Genomic DNA, 8,022 nt, shown 5'->3' with positions numbered 1-8,022 from the left:
TCGACACCTTGCGAACTGGCATGGGCACAGGAAGACATGCTCCAGGAGGCCAACAGTCAACCTCAGGTGTTAAATTTCCTCCACAGTGCCTTCTAGTCTCTTTTAAATGTACGGGTCAGTGCTACTTAGTATATTCACAATGTTGGAAAACCATCCTCTCTATGTAGTTCAAAGACGTTTTCATAATCCCAAAGTGAAAACACATATCCATTGAGCAGGGACTCCCAAACTTGTCCCTGTTCCCAACCCTAAAAACCACTGGCTTCTATTCCTGCAGATTAACCTATTCTGGACATTCCATATAAATGGAATCATTCAACAGGTAGCCTCTGTGTCTGGCTTCTTTCACAGCATACTCTTTTCAGGGTTCATCCATGTTGCAGCATGTAATTGTCCTTCCCTTTTGTGGCTGCATGCCACTCCATAGTGTGGACATGCCATATTTTGTGTGTCCACTCATCAGCTGCTGGACATGTGGGTTGCTTCCACCTTTTGGCAATTGTGAATACCGCTGCCGTGAGCATCTAGTACTCTTAATTCTTCTTACTTTGTAGTCTTTCCCACATCTGGGATTCAGCTTTGTGCATGGTTTGATACAGGAAATCTCACTCTATTTTTTTCCTTTTATCCCGATGACATGCACTTATAGGCTATTCTTACACCAAACTTCTCTGCCACTCAGCAAGTAATGGTGTATGTCCTTGGTCAAGTCATTGAACCTCTTTGGGCTATAGTTTCCTCATCTGTAACTCAGGACAGTAAGAGTGACCTATGTCACAGGATTGTCATCAGGAGTAAGTGACTTATCACATGGTAAGTGCCTGAGCAGGGCTCTGGCACACAGGAAGTACTCAGTAAGGATCGCTGTTGTCCTTGGTAATCCCACATGTCTCTATGTTTGAGGATCCATTTGGGGCTCTTTTCTGTTCTGTTGTTTTATTTTCATATTTCTATTTTTAATGAGCTTCCTTTATATTCTCTTTTAATCTCCAGTAAACCAAGACTACCTTCATTGTTCTTATTAAAAAAAGGTTCTTAGTTCATTTTGGTCATTTGGAATTCTTCCAATTGAGTTTTATCAGGTTCTTCTCCCTAAATCCTGCTGGGGTTTATTATTGGAGTTACATTTATGGATTAATTTAGGGAGAATTGAAATATTTTTATTACTAAGTCTTCCTATGCCACAGTGTTTCTCTTCATTCATTAAGCTCTTATTTTGTATCTCACAGTACAGTTTTATAGATTTTTTTCTTATAGATATTGCAGATTTCTTTTGGTTTATCCCTAGATATTTTATATTTTTGTTGCTATGGTAAATGGAATTCTTTTTCATTATGTTTAACAAGTTACTGTTTATATATTGGAAAACTATGGATCTCAGTTATTTTTTTGTTGATGTTCTAATGGTTTTTTACCTTTTTTTTTTTTGGCAAAGCATGGAATCTTCAAATAGTTACCTTTCTTCTCTCTTTCCATCCTTATAGCTATATGTTTTCTTGTATTATTGCACAGGCTAAGACTCTCAGAACAACACTGGGCAGCAGGCGGCAGCAGGTGTGAGCAGGTGTTGAGGAGTGGCTGGGAGCCGTTCCAGTGGAACAGCACGCAAGGGAGTTTGTGGGAGGAAAGCAGCGATGTGTCTAGAGAATGGTCCACAGAAAGCAGTTGATCTTAAATCCCAGGGTGAGAATTTTGGATTGGACTTGGCGAGTGGTGGACATTACCCTGGTGTGGTCAGACTGTGTTCCAGAAACACAGCTCTGACTTCAGTAGGGGAGAGACCACGAGGAGGTGAGACCCAGACAGGGTGACCAGTGAAGTCCTAGTGAGGCATCAAATGGGAGGTGATGAGCACAGGACTCTGGGCTGCTGCCTTCTGTGATGAGGGACACCAGCTCTTCCACTAAGAAGGGTTAGGTCTTGAAACCCTGGGCCCCTGTGCAGCGCAGGGAGCACATCCAGGAACGAAGGCTCACACTGCTCCTAAAGGGGGCCAAGTGCAGCAGGACCACGGTGATGGCTGGCCCCAAGGGCAGCCTCTCTGCCCCTTCCTGTCTCACCCTCCAGAAGATGGTCTCCCCTCTCAGTTATACTTCCAAGTGGGGGCAGGGCTTTGTGGGTTTTGTTTTGTTATTGGTTGTTGGATGTAACGTAAATAACAATGCATCAAAACTCAAGATTTCAGGCCTCTGGCTGTGGCCCCAGCCTTTAGCACCCCATCTATGGGTTACACATCCATGGTAGTAACTCAATTCTCTCCGTCCATGGTGGAGGCTCTCCCACACACCTCCTCCATTGTCTGGCCTTCCTTGACTCAGCCTCCTAAATGGCTGAGACCACAGTGGTCATCTCCAGGTGGGTGGGGATAACCGGGCCTTGGGGGTGTTGTGTGAGAATGGGGAGAGACCTGGGAGCCGGTGATCCAGAATCTCCCCATCCCCAGCAGCATCCCCAGGGCAGCCGTTCAGACCTCCTCTCCACCCTCCCCATCCAGCCATTGTAGCAGCTGAAGAGCAAGATATGGCCAGAAGTTGAGCCCAAATCTGGAAGCTAGAAAGGACAAGCCCACAGCAGCAGGGGCACCAAGGAGTGGGTGGGCAGCTAGCAGGCCAGAAGAGAAGGGACAGCCCCGTGCAGCAGAGAAGGGAGCAGGTTGATGGGGGCTACTGGGGAGCCCTGTGAGGAGTTCACATAGTGGGGGTATGGCTTTAATATGAAGGAACAACTGGGGAAGCAGGAACACCTCAAAGTTCTCAAGGGAAATCAACACGGGGGTAGGACAAGCCCTGGCAGAGAGCCCTTTGCTTCTGTGACCCCAAGGTCCACCAGAAGCCTGGAGTGGTGAGGAGCCCCTCTGGACCCCATCCCCAAGCCCCACTCTGGTTCTGCTGGGCTTCTGCTGCGCCTCCTCTTCTTCATTCACATCAGTACAGAAGTAATGCTCGTAGTGTCTGTGGCTTCTGGGACATCAAGGTCCAAGAATAATGCCAGACAGGAGATAAACCCTGATTTCCTGCCCAAGTGCAGCCGTGGCTTCCTGGCAGGGACTTTGATTTGGTAGTTGGGAAAGGGTATCAGGTGGTGATGCAGGTGATGGGCTGGCTGTTGGACAGGCAGAACTGCTCCACCCGCACCTGATGATGCTCGGGGTCTCACCTGGCAGTGCTCATGGTTTCACCTGGGTAGGGCAGAAACCCAGATCTATTTGTGGCGATAGAAGGTGCAGAGTTTTCCAAAGCATCAGGGCAGACCCCAAACTCCGCATCAGGCAGGAGATTGCTCACCCCGGCAAGTTGCTCGGTTCTGATGTTGGGATCAGGAGCCCTGCTTCAAGGAGGCTCTGAAGTTGCAGGTTCCTCTCTGTGCCAAACCCTGGCTTGTGGGCGGTGCCCCACTCCTCTGTCTTCTTGCTCACAGCGGGTGTGAAGAAAGAATCCGGGTCTGATTGTGACTGTGTGTTTGTGTGATTGTGGCTCACATTTCCCGGGAAGAGAGCCCTGTGGAAACCCACACAGCAAGCATTTTAATTAACGGAGCCGGTCTGAAACATTAGCTGATGCAACTTTGCTCAACATTAAGGATGATCACGGTTTAATGTCGGGAGAAGAGAGCAATGAAGGAAATAGATCAGATGAGGCAATATTGGGACTTTATGAATCCTGTGCATTTCTTGTGGCTTCACAGTGATCGATTTTAAACTAGCTGTCACCCATGCATGAAAAATTGCCTCCACCTTGGGTGGAGGGGGGGTCGACAAGACAAATACTGGCGCACAGAACATGGGCACTTGCCTGGCTCATAATTCTTTCTTCTGCTGCAGAAGTGGAGAGCACTGTGATAGCAAAGAGAGATGTGGCCCGTGTGATGTCTTGGAAGGAAAAAAAGACAAAAACAAACAGAAACCCTGGGGGCAGGGGAGGAAAGAAGAGAGCTAAGAAATAAATAACAAAGCAGGATGCTATTTACATACCCAGGGAAGGCCTTGGAGACTCTGCTCAGCGCCTTGGATGTCAGTAATAACTTGGTGATGGAAATAAAGAGACTCATCTGCAAACCCACATCGCCTGAGATGGTATCAGCACTCTTTTTCCCTTTGTTTCCAGATAAATTCCAGCACAGCAGTGGACAAGACAGGCCCGTTGAAGGGAATGGTGAGGTGGGAGTGGTGGTAAGTCTGGAGGTCCCCATGAAGACTCAGTTATGTTGGCTGTGAAAAGATTAATTAGGATTGAATTTTCTATTGATGTAAAACTGCCTTTTACACCTGCTGCTGGCATCCTCATTACTGGTTTTCTATTACAGGGGATTATGTGATGCAGTGAAGTAAAGTTTATGCTTCCTGAGCAGACTCTTGAAATGGGTTTACTGAACTTAAACTGGTGGTAGAGAGGGTTACCTGAGATAAACACGATTTAGTCCATTTTCTCTTCCTCATTTTTTTTAAACAAGGGAAGCTCTATTCACTTCGGTAAACTGAAAGGTGCGGACACTTTAACGTGCGCAGGCCAGGCAGTAGACTCTGGGAGGCGAGGTCCAGCGTGCCTGGCTCTCTCTGAGCTGACACGAGGATGACATCGAAGGAGCAGGGTGTAGAGATCTGGGTGTGGAGAACAGGAGGCCCTGGGAATTTTGTAACTTGTCCCTTGGGAAGGGGGCTGGAAGTGTGTAAGCAAGGGCAGCCTCTGTGGTCTGGGAAGAGACTGGCAAATGAATGCCAGGGACAGAAAACTGCCTCCTGCCCAGGACCACCTGTTCCTCCCTGCCACAGCAAGCCCGGGAGGTGCGGGGTGGGAGTGGGGCCATCCCTGCCCAGGACGGGCTCAGTAAATACCATATTTTTCGGACTATAGGATGCACCGGACCATAAGACACACCTAGATTTTAGAAGAGGAAAATAGGAAAAAAAACCCGCTCTACCGCTGCGCCCCCACAAGTCAGGTAAGCTACATTCAGACTATAAGACGCACCCTCATTTTCCTCCCAAATTTGGTGGGGTGCATCTTATAGTCCAAAAAATATGGTACTTGTTAAATGAACAACAGAAGCATCACCCTCCAGAGCCCTAACCCTCTCCAACTGGGATAATGACTAGCCCTTTGGCCTCCGCTATCCCAGGTGTTAAATGGGTACAGACCAGGATGGAGGAGGCTATGGAAAGCAAATAATTTTCAGCTGTTTGTATAAACTTGATTTCATCTAAGTCACCTTAAGTGATGTTTCCTTCCAAACATGCCCCGAATTTGGGTCTCCATGGAAAAAGGTGCTGCCTCATGTTAGTACGCAGGTGCACCTGGAATCCCTGTGTTCTTGGGGGCTCTGGGAGCTGGATGGGAAGCAGAAGTGGCAGAAGGCTGCACACACTAGCCCCAGCCTGTGCTGTCTTTCCCTGAGGTTTTTAGGATGAACCCATCTTCAGCCCCAGAGCCCACAGATGTCCCTGCTTCTCCCAGCCTCCACGGCAAATGCTTCCCGGGATAGGAGGGAGAGGAAGGGGGTATAGTCCTGCTTCTCTGAAGCACTACCACTCTCTGGTTCAAAATGAAGGCTAAAGGATGACCCAGCCCCTCCCCTACCCAGCCAGTTCCCCTCTGCTCTTCCTCTGGAAGCAACAAGGTATCCTTCACAGATGTGGTTCACCTAGGAGGTTCCCACAGCTTCTCAGTCACCTTGTTCAAGTGGTAGGAAGGTTGGTGTCCAAAGCTGAGCCAGGAAGTGACCTAAGAGATGCAGATATGACCAGCTCAGAAATAGGGAGGAGCCAGGCTTTTTTGGCCTGGTTGTGGTATCCTCTATAGAACTGATTATTCTATGTATTTCACCCTGACAAAGTGAACCCTCCCAGGCCAGCCTCTGTCATACCTTTGTCCAACAAAGGCTCCTTGAGTACCTGCTGCATGTCAGGTGCAGCTGGGAATACGGCAGTGAGCGTGGCAGATATCTTTCTCGCCTTCTGGAGTTTATGCTCCAGTAGGCCAGTCGGTCTTTCTCATTAGATGCTCAGTGTCCTTACTCTGGAGCTAGAGCCCTAAAGCATCGTGTTGGGAAATGTCACAGCCCCCGCCATTGCCTCTGGTTATGGGCAGAATGAGGATGAAACTATGAATTGAGAACATTTTTTAAAGAAATATTTTCATTGTAGAATAAAAAGGACAGAAAAATAAGCCAAACAAATATGTAGCATAGGGAGTTATAATAACACCCACCAGATCAAGGAATAGAATGTCCCCAATGCCCCTGGAAGTCCCCCACATGCCTCCTCTCCATCTCAGTGGCCTCCCTCCCTGCAGAAATGACCCCTCTCTTGACTTTGATATTCATCTATTCTCTTTCTTTACATTTTGTCATCTGCATGTGCCTTCCTAGACATTTACTGTAGTCTTACCATTTTAAAAAGTCTGATTTATTTTTGAGTCTTTTTTAATCTACAGGTTTTTCTCCTCCATCTCCTTCTTTTCTTCACCACATATCTGTTAAAGAAGCTGAGCCTTTGACCTACAGTGTCCCACTGTTAGGCTTCGGCTGATGGATACTCTTGATGCAGTTCAAGATGTTCCTCTGAATTTCCTGCAAATCAGCAGGTGGATCCAGAGGTTGGATCAGACTGTTTCAGTCCTTTTGGAAGACCACAGGTGGTATTGTGTTCTTTCATCAGGAAGCACGTGATGTCTGCTTGCCTCCCTTTTTGTGTGGTTAACAGCTGTTGCCGCACAATACCTAGCTCTGTTCAATCACTGGGGGGTTCAAAATGATGATATTCTAATTCTATCCTTCCTTTTTCATATAGCAACCTGAGTACTTCTTTTTTCTTTTTTAATATATTTTATTGATTATGCTATTACAGTTGTTACATTTTTTCCTCCCCTTTATTTTCCTCTGCCCTGCACCCCACCTCCCACCAGGATTCCCACCCCTTAGTTCATGTCCATGGGTCATACATATAAGTTCTTTGGCTTCTACATTTCCTATACAATTCTTACCCTCCCCCTGTCTATTTTCTACCTACCATTTATGCTACTTATTCCCTGTACCTTACCCCCCTCCACTGATAACCCTCCATGTGATCTGCATTTCTGTGATTCTGTTCATGTTCTAGTTGTTTGCTTAGTTTGTTTGTGAGGTATTTTTTAGGTTCGATTATTAATAGCTGTGAGTTTGCTGTCATTTTACTGTTCATAGTTTTGATCTCCTTTCTCTTAGATGATTCCTTTTAACATTTCATATAATAAGGGCTTGGTGATGATGAACTCCTTTAACTTGACCTTATCTGGGAAGCACTTTATCTGCCCTTCCATTCTAAATGATAGCTTTGCTGGATAGAGTAATGTTGGATGTAGGTCCTTCCCTTTCATGACTTGGAATACTTCTTTCCAGCCCCTTCTTGCCTGTAAGATCTCTTTTGATAAATCAGCTGCTAGCCTTATGGGAACTCCTTTGTAGGTAACTGTCTCCTTTTCTCTTGCTGCTTTTAAGACTCCCTCCTTATCTTTAATCTTGGCTAATGTAATTATGATGTGCCTTGGTGTGTTACTCCTTGGGTCCAACTTCTCTGGGACTCTCTGAGCTTCCTGGACATCCTGGAAGTCTGTTTCCTTTGCCAGATTAGGGAAGTTCTCTTTCATTATTTTTTCAAATAAGTTTTCAATTTGTCGCTCTTCCTCTTCTCCTTCTGGCACCCTATGATTTGGATGTTGGAATGTTTCAAGATGTCCTGGAGGTTCCTAAGCCTCTCCTCATTTTTTTTAATTCTTGTTTCCTCATTCTGTTCTGGTTGAAAGTTTCTGTCTTCCTTCTGCTCCAAATCATTGATTTGAGTCCCAGTTTCCTTCCTATCACTGTTGCTTCCCTGTACATTTTTCCTTATTTCACTTTTCATAGCTTTCACTTTTTCTTCTATTTTGCAACCATAAACAACCATTTCTGTGAGCATCCTGATTACCAGTGTTTTGAACCCTGCATCTGATAGGTTGGCTATCTCTTTGTCACTTATTTCTTTTTCTAGAGTTTTGACCTGTTCTTTCATTT

The sequence above is a fragment of the Desmodus rotundus genome, chromosome 12, assembly GCF_022682495.2.
Source record: "Desmodus rotundus isolate HL8 chromosome 12, HLdesRot8A.1, whole genome shotgun sequence".
Lineage (NCBI taxonomy): Eukaryota > Metazoa > Chordata > Mammalia > Chiroptera > Phyllostomidae > Desmodus > Desmodus rotundus.
This window is presented reverse-complemented; position numbering follows the sequence as displayed.